The sequence below is a fragment of the Tympanuchus pallidicinctus genome, unplaced genomic scaffold (assembly GCF_026119805.1).
Source record: "Tympanuchus pallidicinctus isolate F22 unplaced genomic scaffold, pur_lepc_1.0 scaffold2, whole genome shotgun sequence".
In the NCBI taxonomy this organism is placed as follows: Eukaryota; Metazoa; Chordata; class Aves; order Galliformes; family Phasianidae; genus Tympanuchus; species Tympanuchus pallidicinctus.
In genome coordinates this window covers 34,237,969-34,256,540 of record NW_026294721.1, presented here as the reverse complement: position 1 = coordinate 34,256,540, position 18,572 = coordinate 34,237,969, and the positions used below count along the sequence as shown (strand labels likewise).

Here is an 18,572-nt window from a genome sequence, read left to right as displayed (position 1 = left end):
TTTCTTCCCTTTCTCTGGTGAGGCCAGCATGATATCGCACTTGGTACTCCAGCATGAACTAGCAGTATGCCTGCATCACCCTTAGCCCAGGCAGAAACAGATCCCTCCATCATAGGCACCAGCACCTCCTCATATCCAATTATACTGAGCTGAAGCATGCCCCTACCTTTTGTTACCATCTAGTCAATGATGAAGCTGACATTAGCAAGGAAAACTCATTTCTCTTTGGTTTAAAAATAAATGAAAAAAACATTCTATATTGTCAACCCATTGTTTTATTTAACACTTACATTCATAGCTCTTTCAACAGTTAGAAATCTCCGAAAAGTTATAGGTGCCCAATGTCAAAGTTCTCTACAGATTTATAGATGAGAGATTTTATTTATTTATTTTTATTTCTTGCCACTGTCCCCCCAGGAACACAGCATTCAGTCATATTCTGGACAAAACTAATCAAGTATCTGACTTCAATCTATCCTTGAGGATTTCATGCTTTATTATGATGCTGATAGGGGAATTATTTTTCATTTCCAAGGACAGACTGGACTGCAGTCAATGACAAAAATTGTAATAGTTAGATGTCTCATCAGGGCATGCTTTTATCAGACTTCTTGCATTAAGCGTGACAGGTCAAATCATTTCTTCTAGAGAAGATGGCAAGAAAATTTGATTCCCAAGCAAGGGAAGATGGTATTTAGTAAGAAATCTTCTTCCCCCAACACTAAAAATGCACATTCAACTAAACCATACATCTAGTAAATCAGTCTAGGAGAAACACAGACCTACTTGTCTATGCTTTAAGTATTTTACAAGGTAGGGTTTTAGATTTGGAATACAGTTTTTCAGGCTGTAACCCACAATCACGTGTGGCTTGTAACATGTGAAACAACATCAAAATGTTTTTTTCAATAGTGAGTATATGTTGAAAAGCATCTAAGTGTGATAAATAAGACTATGAAGGTTAGCTTGGCTAAACTGATTTTCATTTAATTGCATGTGGGTGAAATCACGTAAAAATGGTTGTGTAATCTGTTAATACAATAACATTTGAGAATATGTCAGTGATGCTGAGATAATTTCCTCAAATGAGTCTGCTAATTTGTATAAAGAGAACCAATATAGAGACATTTGGTGGGGGAAAAAAGAGGGGCAAGAGCAACCTAGCGACAGTGATCACTTACTATCTGCTGGGAGCACCTAATTTTCAGGGTGTGCTTTGTTAATACAGAATTAATCCTCAGCAAGATAAACTAATGGGAATGTTGTTACAAACTGACAGCCTTTGGATCAGGGTCTTTGACTAGGTTACAGACATCATTTCAGATATTTGCAGCTGGAAGAAAGATGAAAAATGCTTTCCCAGAGCACGGACAAATGAAACAAGCACTTTGCCCCTTTCTTGAATGTAGACCCTCCTACTGTCTTAATAAACTGTCTTAATAAGGCCTGGTACTTACTTGCCCAGTTTAAAGATTTATGAAAAGCTTAGGATAAATTTTTAGTGGAGACAGTGTCTGTCAAAAACACACCCAAATCCAAAGCTACACGTACTAATTAACAATTAAAGCTTCTATTATAGCCTCATTACCAATGTATTTGATTGATGTTGGTATTAAACTAAAGCTATAGATGAAGGGGTATCACAACTCCTAGGTAATAATAGCTTCATCAAGAAATTCTCATGTCAGGCTTTTAACACATTTAAACTGATAACTACAGTACAGGCTGGATGGAAGCATATAGCATGATATTTTAAAAATATTTAGCAAGATGATTGTTACTGTTAGTAGTACATCACAAGCAATTCTAAACATGATGGTTAAGTATAGCGTAATTTTACCAATTATGTAAAAGAGAAGACTATTATGTCTAAGATCATCTTGTAAGAGGTCAAATTTTAGAAAGGCAGCAAAGATATTTACCATAATCTTCAAGAAATTCATTATACACTACTCTCATATGTTGTAGAGTACCATGTACATTACTCCTTGTTTATAGATACAAATATTTGTTCCTGGCAAATAGCTGTTGATATGAAAATGTGACAACTGTTACTGAAAAAAAACTTAAAGAACAAGAAAAAAAACTCTGGTAGAACACTTATATCCAGATGCTACATAAACCAACTTTGATGTTCTTTAGAAAGATATGTATAGGAGTGCACAGGTGAGCATCATCATGGTTTGGCTTTAAAAAAGGCCATGTAAATAGTGGATTTGGAAAAGAAAGTTAGGAAACTTCATTTGGTTAATCTATGTAAGCATTTCAGATAGGAACATCATTGAAATTGAAACCAAGAAGAGCAAATGGAAAAAAATCAGTGGTGCTGAAAAAATCAGTGTGCTGAAACTTCAATAATAGTTTACCACAAAACCACAATTTATTTATACAGTTGAAATATTCCCAATGACCTCTATTACATCAATTGCCATTGTCTGGATTGAAGTTTTAGAAGTGTTTTCAGTAAGGTCTAAACCTATAGAAATAAGTGGTTTTTTTAAATGAGAGATGTGAAACTATTTGTACAAATGAGTAACAACAAAATAGGAGGGAAGACTCGCAACTTAAAAATGTTGTAATTAACTGGAAATCAGATTGCTTCTACATATTTGCAACATTACTCCATCTTTTTTTCCCTAAGGAGATTATGTCCTTCATATTGCTTTTGATGTTTTAATCAACAGTGACTATCTGCATAACAGTGATCTTGTGAACCTACAACTGAAATATTTTATGCAAACAAGATTTCAACTTATAGATAGGTTGATTAAAAGAAACACAAAGGAAGCCTTCAAGAAGCGTTTGAAATAATACTCAACTCGTCCATACAGTCCAACAGCGTAACCACATTCGCTTTAACAGAACAACACTAATGAAAAGACAGCAGCACAACCAAAGCGACTAACTTGAAAACGTATGGGAATGCGAAGCGGTGCAGAGTTTGATGCAGTTGACTCCTGTCAACCAGAACAGCCACTCATACAAAAAAGTCCACAACTATTGCTGGGTGCAACATGGGCTTTATGAGCTGGCAAGACTACTTGTAACTTCACAGAAGGACTCTTCAAAAACAACCACAATTAGCAAATAAAAATCTTCAAAACATCTTGATTAGGCACAAACTTCATTTACAGTGTTAAGTCTGTTAGTGCTTGCAGGAGTCACATGACAAATACCAGCCAGTTACCAGCACTACATCTTCACAATCATACACTTTACAGGATGCATATTTGTTATCTGAGAAGCCCAATACCGCAAAAACTATGATTTTACTGCTGTCTACTTTAAAATGCATCTTGCAAATAAAGTATTATCCTGTGAGAAACCGCACTTAAAGGAGCAAAATTTTAAATGCAGGAAACTTCACTTGACATCCAAAAAACCCAGCACTTTTTAGATGTTCCCATAATTCAAAAGATTGGCCGATCTGATCATGAACTACACTGTTGGAGTTTGACTTTCAAAAAGAAAACAAACATCAAAATAAACCTGCTCAACTTAACTTCCTTTAAGAATTGAAGCAGCAGAACATTTGCAGATGTTTTTCACTGTCCAACACATCTCAACTTTTTCACTGCTAAAAAATTAGCAAACTTCAGTAGTAACAAAAGTTATTCAACCAGTCACAGCTGGCAGTCAAATACTATTCGTAGAAGACGAGCTTTCCAGTTGAGCTTGCGTATTTCCATGCTTTTACTAAAATAAAAGAGATAAGGTCGCAAAACGTAATATGTCACATAAACAGCCTGCTAGCACCATCCATGTAAACTAAAATGAATTCATGAAATTCTTGAAGCATAGTGATATTGACAAATATTAGCACAAAGCTATTCAGATGCAAAAGAAATTATCACTGTTGTGACATTTGATCGTAACGCTTCCTTTTACAAATACTTTGCAATGATGTGACAAACTAGTTATTCCCCATAAAATTTCACTTGCTAGTGAAATGCTGCACCATTATAAATTGCTGTTGCAATACAACACAGTACTAGTTCACCTAACAATTATAACTACGTATGAAAATAAACATAGCAATTGAAAGAAATGAATCACTGGAAAACTGCTTCATCTTTTATATTGGCATAAGAAGTATAGACAAGACGACATATGCTAAACAATATTCCAAGAATGAAATGATAAAGGCCATTACACAATGATGCAGACTGTGAACCTGACTTCAAACTGGTAGGAGACTTATTCAATTATTGAACTGTTCAAAGAGAAGCTAAGAATAGCTTAAGAAAAATAATTACATTCTCACAGTTTAGTGCTGCACTTATTTGAAATGTCCCTTAGATTTTCAAAACTCTGGCAACGTAAAAAAAAAAAAACAACACATTTATATCCTGTTCAAGTCAAGAGCTTTTCAAATATTACATGTTGTGCAGTTTGAAATTTATGTAACAGTTTAAGACGTTATTGAGCTGGAAAATAAAGAGACTTTCCTAATTTGTTCTTGAGTTATTTTCTAGTTATGTAATATAACCCTACTTTAAATTTTATACACAAAAAGCAGTGGACTGTTCACAAGTCACTTGTGGTACAAATCAACAGCAATTTTCAATAAAATATATGAAGCTGATAAGACTTTCTCTTTAAACTGTAAATTCATACATATAATTGCAATTTTATTTTTTCCTTACAACTACATTGTTATATATTCATATGTGTGCACACATTAGAAAAACAAAAAGCATTTTTAGTAAAAAATAAAAAGGAAGTCCACATACATCGGGTCAATTATGCTCAAAGAAATGTAGGAATTCAGTTCTCTTAATTGAAAGTAAGCACAAACCATATTACGTGGTCTATGTATAACCATTATCACATAACAAAACAGGTATACAGCATTAAACTGTAGTCTTTTGCATGTAGTTTTGATAAACTCATAAGGACGTAACAACTGCAAGCAGTATAAGATCTCTCTGCTGAAATATTGCATTTCAAAAGCAGCATCAAGTCTGACAAAACAAAGAAGGTATTTCAGGTCCAAGGCGAAATACCTTGTTACTCCTGACTAGACAGAGTCAAATTGAAAGTTTGACCTTTCAGAGTGGTAACAGATCTTTCAACATCTCAATTTTAGAGAAATATATTGATCTTTTGATTTCATACTTGTGCAAACTGCTTCTGAATGATGGCTGATGTTCAAAATCAGCAGCAAGTCTTTTTAACATGGATTTTTTTTTCTCCCCTTCTTTTTAATTTTCCAAAGAACTACCAACTAGTAGAAGAGCATTATTTTTTTAGTTCTCTCCCCCACCCCCCTAAAAAATTGTCGGGTTTTTTTGTTATAACTTAATATAACTATGCAAGTTTTTATAATTGTTATCAAACTTATAGAAACATTCAGTCCTATGACTAGAAAAAAATGCATTCTCTAGTGGCTACCTAATTGAATAACTGATAAAAAGAATAAAGATAATCTTTTAAAAGTCAGCTATTCCTTCTCATGCAGGGGTCAAATAATTCTCAGTGTAATTTTATGTCAGTTTCTAACACCCCTCACTTTAGCCTCTAGGAACATGCCACTTGATAAACGTGATACTGGCACTTGAAAAATAGCGTTTAAAGTATTCTGACCTTTCCCTACCTACCTACTTAATTCTTCAGCTACTTCAAGCTTACTCTTTTGGATTAAGTTGATTCCAATACAGCTTTATCTCAGCAGTTAGCCTATTCATAATCCTCTGATAAAGATATGGCCACTGCAATGCTGCAGTTCTCTACACTTACAAAGTGGCTTGCAGATATTCTTTGAGGAATTTCCATTATTAATCCAAAACCCACTTACCCATGATTAAAGTACCATATAAAGCTCTCCGTGAAAACTACCAGCCTACTGCTGGAAATACACCTCCCCTCTCAGTCAGTCCTTTACATAAGAAAACTAAAAGTAGATTTCCTTCCTGTACCAGTGAGAAGTTTCTGAAACTAATGGTCTATTAAAATAACCTAGACTTGAGTTCTGCTTTGAAGCCTCCATAAAACTACTATTCAAAAAAAAGATGAAGTGGCATTTGTATTTATCACTGAAGTTTATCAAGTCTTTACTAATCTTTGTGCATCTTTTAAGGTGAAGAAAATTAACATTGCTAAAGTAGTAGGATTTTCCAACTAACAGAATGAAACATATATTGTACATAATTGTAGGCAATCTAGAACTTAATTTCTTCTGCAAAGGTTATAAGTATTATCAGCCAACAAAACGCATGGCCCTAAACACAGTCTGAGAGCAAAGTACTTACAGAGAAGAACACGTTACTAGTGGGAAAGAAAAATATTTATGCAGAACAGATAAAACACTTTGAAATTGTTACATCTCATATTTCTTTGTTCCCTCAAATAGCCTTCACTGACTTGTTCAAGTATCAGGTTTCAGGAGGCTTTTGTTACCCTGCTTTCTGACTCAGCTCTAACGTGCTAGATAATATATGCCTGCAGATATAAGGTGAATTAGAGATGTTAATGAAGATATGTCTTTGCTAACAGTATTTCTGGATCTGATGTAGCAGTCTTCTCTGATACGTGATGCAGATGCAGGAGGCAAAGGGACAAGGCCAGACTCTTCTCAGTGGCATGCAGAGACAGGACAAGGGGAAACAGCCACAAACTGAAGCACAGAAAGTTCTGCACAAATGTAAGAACTTCACAGTAAGGTTGAGGAAGCCCTGCCAGAATATTCTCCTCCTCAGGAGCTATTCAAGACCCATCAGGATGCCTGCCTGTGCAACCTGCTGTAGGGAATCTGTTTTGCAGGGGGGTTGGATTTGATGACTCTAGAGGTCCCTTCCATCCCATACAATTCTGTAAACTCTGTAAATGCAGGTACATCTATTATATATGTACATACACACCTATATATATGCTTGTATCCAAATACAAACATATCTTTAATACGTACATACACACATACATCTTTGCAGGAAAATAATCAATTCATACATAACTAAAGGAATTGATTATGAATGGACTATGGAACATAGTCCATTTATTTATTTATTGAATAATTATTATAATTATTGATACCACATGATAAAGTACTATCCCTTTAGAAGGTACACATGAATTGCTCTGCAACTGAGCTCCCACACACTGGAATTCATCTGAAACAAACATGAACCATTTTCAACTATCACAGCAAAGGAAGAAGGTGATCCATCACACACTGATCAGGAATCCACCTGCAGCTCTGCTGCTATTGCTTAAGTGTCATTCTGTGAATTAGTTGAGACTCATTAACAAGCATGTTTTCTACCTATATGGAGCAATTAAATATGATACTATTAGCTGTATCAATTAAGGTAGATAAAGTAATAGTCTAATTGAATGCTTGAGGAGGCTAATGGTCTTTCTTTCGTCTTATAATGGATGGCACTCCGTAGTCATGTACTATAAAGTCAGACACAGGATCAATAGTTCCTCCTGCTTAGAAAACCTCCTTGCCTGGAGCATTACAGATATCTAATTTAAGAATCACTGCTCAGGCTTTATCCTCGTCAAGGAATAATAAATAAAAAGTATGTTTTCAGAGGCACCATTCTCCCCATCAGTGCATTTTCAGAAAGTTTTAAATAACTTCTTCAGCTTTTATTCCATAGAAGGGGTCTACTGTGATGTACTCTGATACTCAGTAAATTGCAAGAGAACTTCCAAATCAGCTCAGTTGCAGAAACACGATCATATTTGGAGCTCTGTGCTTTAGAACAGCTTTTTAAAGACTACTGATTCACTAACAAAGTTTGCATTTACAATTAAATCAACCATGAGATTAAAAAATTACTTTGCATGGTCTCATTCTTTTGCTTGGTTCAAGTCAAGAGCACTGTGATGGAAAAAGACATATTTACGTATTATCAGTTACTGGGAATGTGTTGCATACTGAAGAGAGCATCATGTCACAGCACAGAATACAGGAAAATGCCAGGAGTCTTGGCAGTTTCTATAAACTTGGCAGGAGTAACTTCATAGAACAAGAGAAACATGTCCACAGAGATTATCCCAGTGTTTCAGCTAATGCTGCAGTTGCTGCAAAATTTAAGCTTAGTAGAACACATAAGCCTTCAAGGAAGACACTGTGAAGTTGAAGACAAGTGAATCTATTTCACTGCAAAAGTGAAAATACAACATGGTATGCACTTACTATGAAACAGTTACCTCTAAACGTGAACAGGAGACAAAACACAAGACTCACAGACTTCTACATTACTCGATAAAGCAAATATCCCAGACTAGTTTACTTTGAAAGCATGAATGTCTGTGGAATTTTTCCTTTGTTTCATTTTCACATAGTGCATTTATTCATATCTGTACAGTATAAAAATGACAGATTTTAAAACTTAGTAATTTCAATGTTTTCCCAAAGCCTCATAGAAGCGTCAACAAATATTTAAATATATGTTTTTGAACATCAAAGTCATAAATTCCTATTTTCATGAAAAGAGCAGAAAAAAAAAATCTAAATCTTCAAACGCATCCAGGCCCCTAATATTCAATTTCTAAATGTTACATCCAAGCGAGATGCCAACAATGCACTGCTTGGACTGTATATTACCAATGTCCTAACATTGCTCTTCCTCTGCCTGCCCAGACCTGATATCAAAATGGAGCTGACTTGAGCTACCAATAAGTTTTATAGAGTTCATTCTGAAGGTAGAGTGGAGGTGTGCCTAAACAATGGTTTAGCATTCTCCACAGGAGATTGGCTCCTTACAACTCTTATCTCCTATAGAGGCATGCCTATTGCACTGACAGCTCACTAGTAGACCTCATCACTAGGAGCATTTATATTGCAACAGAATACTTAATTGGGTTCACAGCTAATAAACTGAAACTTGGGAACTTGTAGCTTATCCAAAGCACAAGACTGAATCTGATTTTCCTAGGGTATACTACTTCTATTTTTGAAATCAGGATGCCACACAGTAAGCAATGAAAGACCAGTGGGCTCAAAGAACGGGAGAGGAATAACAGATGTATCTTCATTTTTAGAAGGGAGACAACCTGGATATTAGTTTTGTTTCAACTGGTCATCACTTTTACTCAACAGTTATCTAATAAATATGCATAAGTAGTGCTGGGAACGTAACCAAGTGCTTTCCTCCATGTATATATCTATACTTTGCACATTCCTCTTCATGTAATTTCTCCTCCTTACCTAGCCTTCTGTTGAACTGATCTTCAATTCTCTTGTGGCTTCAACAAGAACAGGAAAAAATAACACATCCACTGCTTTAGCCTTTCGATTACAGTATTTTTTGAGAAATATGCTGTGAAAGATTGCAGCCCTGTAAAGTGTATAACTCATTTGTAGATATTTTTATTTTTCACAAACAGTGAAAAAGACAACTACTTTAGGTGTCTGGAGGAAAAAAAAAAAAAAAAAAGGTTCTATATCACTTTAGTTTATTACTTCTACTCAACTGTACTGAAGTTGTCTGTTCAGTGCTGTGCAGGAAGCATACACAGAACTAGAACACAAGGTACACTGAGCCTCCTACTTCTAAAGTAATACCTTTAAGTCTTTCCCCTTCAGACTGGTGTAACAAACAGAAAGATCAATGCAATGGAACTGTGATGCAAGTGGTGTAATAACAGGGGGACTAATACAATAGAAAGGTGTTATAAGGGAAGGATAAAAGGACTGCTCACCCATCTCTGAAGATCTAGGCTCACAGCAGTAAACTCCACAAAGGATAGATCTCTAGAAAGAAATCCTTCCCCAGTGGCAGTCAGCCCTTCAATGAGGTTTAAGAGAGGTGCAGCCAGGCTCCACCCCTTCTGGTCACACAGTTGAATTGCCTTCACCTGTGCTCCCAGAGTTGACCAAGTCCTTTCACCACGTGCTCAATCAGTGGGTCAGGCTGTGACTCAGCAGTTTCCATACAACTGGTTCTTAGACACTAATAAGTCCTTTTAAAAATATACATGGAAGATTGAGGCCATCCTTTGAATGAGTACTTCATTCTTATTAGGCATCTTATCCTGGAAAACAATACATCACCCAACTTCTTTGTATTCATCTACTTCTTTGTAGCTCATCCAAAATTAACAGGTAGAAGTAGGTTTAAATGCTCTTTCCAAATAAATCTTTTCCACCAAGTCCAATTAGAGATAGAAGAGAAAGCACCTGGACACAGAGAAATCTTATTATTTGTTATCTAATGGTCTACAGATAGATTGTTCCTTATAAAGGCAAGTGCACTGCAGAGATCAGAAGTTGTTTTACTGCTCACATAAGTTAAACGCACATTAAGTTACTAAATTTTAATATAAATGAAAACTGAAAAATCCTTCATTTGACCTAAAAAATAGTGCACTTGAAACATGACAGATAAAAGGATACACAAAAGCAAGGGTAAAATGACAAGAATAAAAACTAAATCAGAATGGAGACTGGAATTTAACCAATCCTCAAACGATTAGTAGAAGATCTGAAATTCACTACCGCCAAGGCAACAGAATGCACCTGACTTAGAACAAAGCTTAATGGGCACAGCCAAGAATTCAAAACATGCAGACAGCGTTCTACCTTTATAGATCGACAGTAAATGAAATAACAGCATTTAGCTCCTGACGAACCATTACAACAGGCAAAAGCCAAGACAAGGCTAGTACGAAGACAAAATAGAGTTAAGAATATGCTGTAGAGTTATCTCAGGCATCACAATGAAAATCTCTGGAGAAAAAGAAAGCACTTCATATCACAAAACAAGTCCTAATCAAAGTAATGGGCAATACAGCCACAAGAGAAAAAATGGTCTCCAGGTGTCCATGCTAAGCTTATCTGTTAGGGAAGCATGGGGGGAGAAGGATAAAATTAAAAAAAAAAAAATCTTTTTTTTTTTTTTTTTTTTTTTTTTTTTAAATCATGTAAGTATACTGGCTTGGCTCAGACAAATGAATTTCTGAGGATTAGCTCGAGCAAAAGGTAGCCAGAATAACATTTCCAGTCCTGAAATCAATGCAAAGGAGAGCTCTCAAGCCCTCAAGTGCAACATGATACTTTTTCTATGCATTCAATATGGTGGTGTAACTACTTTTATGCCATGCAGTGCTCATATTTAAAAAAAAAAAAAAAAAAGACAATTTCTAGTGATTGCTGAAGACTAATTGTCAAGAAAAAAAATAATTCACATAAAACTTACCAATCATGTAGGAGTAGCTGCCTATGACAGCTACATTTAACAGAAAAGATATCTAAATATATCTATTAACAGATGAAGCAGCCAAACAACATAACCAGTCAGTCCCAAAGTCTCCAAATATTAAGGAAATAATTGAAAAAGCTGATTAGTTTTTAGCACTAATATTAGCATAGCACTAGTGAAGAACAAGTTTCGTAAAAACTGCATACTCTGCATTTAGCAGGGAAATCAGAGCAAGCATACTTGCTGAAAGTATGTTATTTATTCCAGATACGAGACAAACAACGAAAGGCAAACACAACAGGGATTAATGTACTGTTCCTCAGAGTGACAGCATCATGGCTATCTGTAATACGAGTCTCTTATTACAAATACCTGTGGTACCCAGAAGGGTCTGTTTGCACTTCAGTGAGATACAAGCATATGGAGAAGTACAAAACAGTTCCTTCTGCTTGCAAGTGGGAGGCCCAAAGGCATGCTAAAAAGGGCCTCAAACAAGCCTTGCACAGGCACAGCTGGATCACACAGACAAGTCCCACAGCATATGCTCAAGAGCTGGGAGGAATGCAATGCCTTACAGCAATGCATCGATAACATGAGGGAGACTGAGCTGTTCCAGGGACTGGATGTTGTCAGAGAGCTCAGGTAGTGCTTGTAAATATTCTAAACTGTCTTATACAATGTCATTTATTCTCTGCTGTTATTTTAAAGCTTGACTAGAAAACTGTACATTTGAGACTACTGTTATACAGTTCTGAGACTGTTGGAACAAACACTGAGCAAAGTAGATCTCTCAACTACCTGGTCCCAGCATGAGGCTTGAAGACTTCAGCCATATATCTTTTCCTGATATGCACACAGTTGAATACAGCACACAGTTGAAATATATATGATTAAAGTAGGTCCTTTCAATGTCTCCTTTCCTATTTTGAACTAAGAGAAGCCCACAGTTCTGCATCAAACAAGTTCTCCTGAGAACCCCCAGGTTTCTGCTGCCCCTTCAAATACTGGAGGGCTGTAACAAGGTCTCCTCAGAGCCTCCTCTTTTTGAAGCTAAACAAGCCTAACTTCCTCAATCTATTTTCATACGAGAAGTGATGCAGTCCTCTGGTCTTCACGGGCCTCCTCTGGACCTGCTCTTATAGTTCTATGTCTTTCTTGTGTTGGGGGCTCCAGATCTGTACACAGTACTGCAAATGAAGGCAGAGGGTGGACAACCACCTCCCTTGCCCTGCTGGCCAACCTTCTTTAGACACAGATCATCTGGAAATTTATCTGTGAAGATTTTTCAACATGTTTCATGTCCTAGAGATTCCATTTCTGAAGTGAAGAATGGTTAATGTAATGTCACTTTAGAGCAAATTGGCAATACCTTTCAAAATAACAACATGTATTAATGTAAGCCTCAACTATAATTATGCAGCAACCATGGAAAAGTTCCACAGTGATTGTACGGTTGCTTTTTTTGGTAAATTTATAAATGCCTGTTTCTCGCTGACTCTCAGATTGACTTGCATTGAAATATATTGCTACCCTCCCCAGTAAGTAACAAAATATAAATTGCAACACTGCAGGGAACGTCCTGGGGTACAATGCTGAACGGTCATAACATTTCTTTCCCTCTCTTCAGTTTATTTCTTTAAATTCAAATTAATCAAAACAAGCCTCTAAAGCTTCTTTCACTACCAACTATTGCAGAGATTTAGAACTCCTCTGAGAGATAGTCTCCCCAGATTCTGAGCAGTCTTTAGAGAAACATTACTAATAGATGGATAATCCAGGAACCATTCAAAAGTGACTGCTTCTCCAACATGGGAAAGCTAGGTGCCTGTTATTGGGAAGAAAGTGCAGGCAGAAGTTAGATGAAAAACCTACTCTTGTGAGCTCAGTTAATATTTCTCTTTTGCACATTCTGAGAAAGGATACTTGAAACACCACCACACACAATTTTTAAAAACATGTTTTTGTGTCAGTGCAATGGACTCTCCAGAATGAGAAGCAAACTTACGGCAGTGAAATAGGCCAAACTATAGATGCACAAGTTTAGAACAAAAGCCTTCAAAGCCAGCCTCAGCACAGCTTCTTTGGGAAGTCCACTGTGTAAGGACTTTCCCAGTAGGTTCCCAAGGCTTAACACTTTCTGTAGTCATGTCATCCAATCACCCAGCGTTATCTTCCTTTCAGAATCTGTATTCTCTCCCCACATGTAACCTGCAGAGACAGCACTAGTCTCGCTCTCAGGCATATGCCATGTGAGGTTACTATGAACCAAAAGGTGAAATATGTATTTTCTTCCTTCTTACAGTCTCCCATACCTTTCTGCCTCCAGTACAGAAGTATGGCAGACGTCCATCCACATCACTTTGAAAAGTCCATTTGTTTTTATTCCTCTGAAATTTCAGTTCACCTATCACTCTGCAGACACAATGTGAAAGAGAGATTCTGGCCTGCTTTTCGGCTGACACTGTCCCTGTTTAACTGAAAACAATTTCACAATAGACTGTCTCAGATAGCAGATCAATCCAAGCCTGCCAAGCTGAGAACTTTGGGAAAATGGCAGAAGTTCTCTTGTCGCCAGAACATCTGTAGAAGCATCTGATCAGGAAATTCAAGGGCAACAGTAGGCTGAGACAATTCTCTCTTCTACTGCTTCTTTGGAGAAATACTGATATAAAACACCATGATTCTAAAAAGTTTCAGTGTTAAGAAGCTTAAAAAGTGCTCAAATTTAGAAATGCACAGAAAATTTACTCTACGTGGTGTACTTCCTACAGTAGGTAGATAGAAAAAGTTTAGCCTAATAGCAAGCAATCTGCAAAAGAATGTAGACGAGTTAGCCCAAAACCCAGCTGGCCAACACAAACAGTTTTCCACACTTTATCCTACAACAATTACATCATATGGTTTCCCATTTCTGGTCTCAAGCAGAAAACAATCTATCCAAAAGGCTATTGAAAATCCTCTTGAAATACTAATGGTTTTCTCCTGAGAGACAGTATTTAATTCAAGCTTTTCTTGAGGCCTTTGGAAATTGTTCTGAACACCCCTGAAGATAATAACTAGTAGACCAAACTGCTCCTAAGATTACTTGTATGACAGTATGTAATTAGATGCACCCTCTGGCCACTTGTTGCACACACAGCCACAGCTTACGTGCTAGAAGACCCTAATGATAAGGTTACATTTCCTAATGTGAATATATCTCAAACATTTCAGGTTAGAACAGGAAAATAATCCTAATTAAAACCATTCTGCTTCTCCAGAAATTCTACACTTGTGTTACACTGCTTGACATCAGCACTTTTCGGTAAATAAAACAGGACATGCACAGAGGGAACGCCTAACACAAGTCATTTCCAGTGCATTTTCACCTGTGTGGAACATACAGCAAGACTGTGGCTTTCCTACCATTGACATCAGCGTCCATAAGAAGCCAAAAATATGAGCAAGCTACATTCAGAATACAGTGAGTCGTGACTGTATTTTGAAATTATTCTTGGATTTTCTCCTTTCTAAGCACAGGATTATTTAAGTATTTTGCAGCTATATTCAGAGTTGCAAAAACTGCCTTGCCCTTTATTGTGCAACAATAAAACACCTAAACTATTTGCATCCAAATTCATATTTAAAAGAGCAAAAGCACTCAAAGCAACAGCATTCATTAGGAACACTAGGTTGTAGTTTAGTCTGATATATAATAATGAAACAGACAATGCAAGGATGGTTCTCTGTTCTGCTCATGAAGAAGTGCAATTACTTCTGACAGGCTCCTGAAAATACCAGTCAAAGTATTCACAAGTAGATCATACAGAAAGAAGATTTGAACTCACCCAACTGGTGAAGACCTCTGACTACGCAGCACTCTTCCTCAGGAGGCAGCCTCTTCAGTGACCAGCCCTTATATGAGCCCAATGGGGCTCCACCATTGGTTCACCCCTTCTGGTCACCGGGGGAGCACAGGTGCAAACAATTTGCCCGTGCTCCCTGGGTCAGCCTCACCCCTTCACCAGGTGCTCAATCACCAGTTCAAGCCATGATCTAATGGCTCACCTGCAACATCATTCAAATTTCAGCAATCGTTGCCTCTTTGTTTTAAATCCAAAAGGCATTTCTACAATAATACTCATCAACAAAGAATTAAGAAGAGTATTTGGGGGTATCTTATGAAAGGACAAAAATGCAGAATACCTTTGCCCGCATATCTAAGTAGGTGTATATAAAAGCACAAATAAATGCTGATCCTTCAATACATCACACTATATTTTCAGTAGCCTTTGGGTAAAAGAGCATATATCATAAGATGGAACAGTATTTGATAAGCACACTTTCACAGCATCCTATCATCCCATAAATACAGAGAGGTTTTATATTAAAAAAATGATCGAAAAGATGTACCTGCATCCAGCAAAATACTCCAGAATTTTATTTATTTTTAAGGAACAGGCAAAGCTAACTTCAAATATTTCCTTCTGACCTGATAGTAAAGCCAGGCACAAAATATTTCCACCAAAGGTCATACTGAACTTCTCACAGCAAACATCCTTAATGAAGGAAAAGAGTAGATGGGCTACTGTCATGACATAGGACCGTGTAGATAGCAACATATCTACATGAATTTAAAAATTAAGTCACTAACAGTGATAGCAACACAAAGTGAGAACAAAGTTAACTGCAGAAAAAGCTGGGGAAATTCAAACATGAAGAGGGGAATTATGTAAAATTGAGAAATTGCACAAGGCATTAAAATCAAGAGAATGTGAAGTTCAGAAAAATGCCTATAAAAGATTATTGCTATGCAATTTAGTTGTTGGAATTGAAGTCATAGCCTTTAGATTGTTCAAACGGAAGAACAGCCAAGAAATATCGAGTTGCTCTCAGTTAAGTGAAAAAAAACAAACTTCTTCAAGAGTTCTCAGGTAACAGTAAGAACATAATTCAAGCAAAATAGGCTCGCTAAGGAAGGAAGAAACAAAATAATTTCAAAGTTGTCACACTTTGATGCACATTTTTACCTGCAGACTATTTTAAACTTTTTTTCCTTTTTGAAGGAAAACAAACAAACAAAAAAAACCCACAGACACACACAAAAAAAAAACAGCCAGCGTTTGGAAACCCAGGTAGAGTTTCCAAAAAAGGAAGAGAAACAGAAATATTCATGTTTAACATTTGCGGTTATTCTACATAGAATCATTACAGTTTGAAAAGACCTCAGATCATCTAGTCCAACACCAGTTCTGCCCACTACACCAGAACTCACTGAAGTACAATGGAAATAGCAGAGCAGGGATGATAAAATACATATTTTAGCTTAAAAATATATAAATAATTGCACATTACTTTTTACCTCATATTCATTCTCTCCAAAAGTAATCAGGCTAGTTTTCATCCCATCTAGACTCAACCCCCCAACAGCTTGTTTCTGACATACTAATTCTGTGGCATGGGTAATACTGTTCAAGTCTATTTGATTTTCAGCCTACTAAAGAATAATTTAGCTTATAGTAAGCTGCTGAGTAATCTAATTCTTAAATACTGTATTCTGGTAGTTTTATGTTAGAGATTAAAGTCTACTGGTCAATAGCCAAAATTTAAAGAAGTTTTAGCAGACAAGTTTTAAGAACAGTCATGTGTGCATGCACAACTTTGAAACAATTTTAATTTCTCTTCCTCCTAATTGTTCTTTTTTTTTTTTTTTTATCTCTGCTTTAAAAAAATCAAAGTTACTTCACAGAAAGGCAACAATAATCATGAGAACTTTTTAATACTTTTTAAAGTATTGACATTATTCCATCTGCAAAAAAATAAAGCAAACTGCTGTTCTAAGCTTTCTATCCTTGTTGATGAACATAGAAGATGAAGATGTATGACATGCTTTGCTATGTGATAGGGAAACCAACAGTTACTTTGTTCGCTAGTTTAAGAAGCCTTCAGAAAGTATAGAAAGATTCAGAAATGGGATTGCTAGCTGTCACATGAACGGCATGCATTTTAAACTAGAAACTGGCCAAGGAAAAAAGAAACATGCATAAAACCAAAGTAACTTACTTAGGTTTCCCAATCTTCCCAAATATTCAAGCAGGAATTCATACAACATCATACCTAAAAACGACAGCTTTCATCTGACACCCTAGGAGTAAATGAGAGGGCAATAATAGTTTTTCCTCCTTATGTTGCATTATGTTTTTTTGATTCCCCAAATTCACATTCACTAGATATTCCAGTTGAGGGACATCTGTATAGAATTTATTCTAGCTTTCTACTGATTTTGCCAAAAAAAATTAACCAACCAGCAAAACCCACAAGTCTCTAATGTTGAATACTGCCACCATGCAGAGTCTTTCCCAGGTTATCTGCTCCACTTATTTTTGTGTGAAGAGCTGTTCTTGACAGGACAACAGACAAATCAGTGGACCTTTAGTGACAGAGAACAGGAGTCCTGCAGTAAAGCTCTACTAGGAGGGACAGAATAATCAGCCCAGAGATTCCCAGTGGCAGATCTTACTGGGAAGTGCAGCAAAGCAGTAATTACCAGCAGGCATTATCAACTCTTTCTAAGTGTACTCCTTACATCCACTTATAGGGTTCTTTCATAATAGAAGATTATGGGTTTTTTTAAGTGTTAGGTTTAAATCTACCCTACTCCTACTAATTTTTTTCCCCTCTTCTTCTTTCCCCTTCTTCCTCTGCTTTTGAATATTAAGGACATAATGGCATTCCCAAAAAGTGCAGCAATGGTACAGAATGATCACTAAAAGGGTTTGTGATTTGTCTTGAAAGATCATGTCTTGATTGTCTTTAGGTGCTACAGAGACAATCTTAGAGTCCCTGGAAACCAAGAAAATTTAGACCATAGTACAGGATAGTACATAGACATAGTACAGGATGATCCTTTCTTTCCCATTCTGGGTATTTAGGAGATACAGATGTTTGTTCTCCCATTGCCACTGTGGTACTATAAGCATGTTAGCCATGAATGGCATGCTTTAATAGTATATTAGCTTGATGGTCACAAATACCACCATCATTATTGAAAAATGAGAAACTGTCACGCTAATATTTTGCGATTCATTCTCAAAAGACAAGCACAAATTAAAAACATAAAACATTCCAAGGCAGTTAGCATTAAATATGAGATGCTCTGAAAGTAATTCAAAGATGTGCGTATTTAAATGCACATATATCTATGGTGCTTGTGTATTTATTCATTAGAGTACTGTTACTAAAACAAACCTCATTTGTCTGCTTTCACTGAAGAATCAGTAAAATTGAAAGTTTTTACCTGTGGTTAAATTATACCTAAGCTAAACCTCAGCATCTCCCTAGCTTTATCATCTTTTCCAAAACCACCTGAATTCTTTTTAAGTGTCAGCTGTCTCCAGATTGAGGAGTATCATATGTCTTATCGACCAACGATTACTTTGC

At 36.4% G+C, this 18,572-nt stretch overlaps 1 long non-coding RNA gene across 1 annotated transcript in view; it reads right to left on the bottom strand.

Moving 5' to 3' along the window:
* LOC128080200 (uncharacterized) overlaps nucleotides 1-15,139 on the bottom strand; it is a 132,916-nt gene extending 117,777 nt beyond the window's left edge. Inside the window, exon 1 of the long non-coding RNA XR_008206541.1 lies at nucleotides 14,981-15,139. This is a non-coding gene — a long non-coding RNA (uncharacterized LOC128080200). The remainder of the gene's footprint in view (nucleotides 1-14,980) is intronic.
* Between the last annotated feature and the right edge of the window lie 3,433 nt (nucleotides 15,140-18,572).